Source organism: Brassica oleracea, chromosome C9, assembly GCF_000695525.1.
Source record: "Brassica oleracea var. oleracea cultivar TO1000 chromosome C9, BOL, whole genome shotgun sequence".
In the NCBI taxonomy this organism is placed as follows: domain Eukaryota; kingdom Viridiplantae; phylum Streptophyta; class Magnoliopsida; order Brassicales; family Brassicaceae; genus Brassica; species Brassica oleracea.
The window spans coordinates 34917258-34918329 of record NC_027756.1 but is presented as its reverse complement, the minus strand read 5'-3'; positions in this window follow the sequence as shown (position 1 = coordinate 34918329).

Here is a 1072-nt window from a genome sequence, read left to right as displayed (position 1 = left end):
TTAACTGGGCGGATCATTATTTATATGATATCGCATACGAAAGAAAAATTTATTTTTTTTAAATTATCTCATTAACTCTATACTCATTTTTTATATTTTTTTTATATGATATCACACATTCGTAAAAAATATATAGTTTAAGATGCAAAAAAAAATATTTACTTAATGAATATAATATGAACGAATATTACAAATACATCATTTAATAAAATAAATAATTAAAAACTGAAAATTTATATCCGCGCTGCGCGCGCGGATCAGGGTCTAGTTATAAATTATAAGAAATAACCAAACGATAAGTTTTAGAATCGGTTTATTTATTCTTAGCTACTAACTAACTGATTCTTGATCTTCCTCCAGCTTGTCTCATGGACTGAGTATATTCCAAGAAGGTGGAAGCAGATCATCTGAAGACTCCTTAAAGCTAGACACAAACACTGACTCTAAGAGAAAAGGATGAGAGGTATGTTCAAAGAGGGAGTCAAAACCTGAATCTCTTTTCCTGAGTAAAATCATCGAAACTAACTGTTTGTTAAACATTTTTGCAACAGAACTTATGCATTACAGCTGCATATAGACCGGTTAGAGAGCTAATTCAACAGGAAAGATTGAAAGATCAGGTACAAAGATAAAAATAACTCTCTCTTGCCCTCTTTATTAATCGACTTTATCTGCACATTCTGAAAATGACATGGTGGTTTTAGGAGTTAATAAAAGCTAAATAGTTTTTTTTGCTTAATTATTATTTTTATAACCAGCCAGAAAAAATATTTGGTGTTATAAAAGTAATGGAAAAGTCTCTCTTTATTCATTACATAGAGGTTCCCTTATATAGGAGATTACACCGTCATAGATAAATGGAAAGATTACAAATCATAATCTCTTAATTATGAGCTATCTACAATCTGGTTCATAACACTCCCCCTTGGATGCCATAACCATTTAGGGCTTGTAATGTGCTTTAATGTTGCCTCATTAAAACCTTACCAGGAAAACCCAATTGAGACAAAACCATGGTGGAGGAAAAAGAGTACAACACACATTACTCCCCCTGATTTGGACATTACTGAAG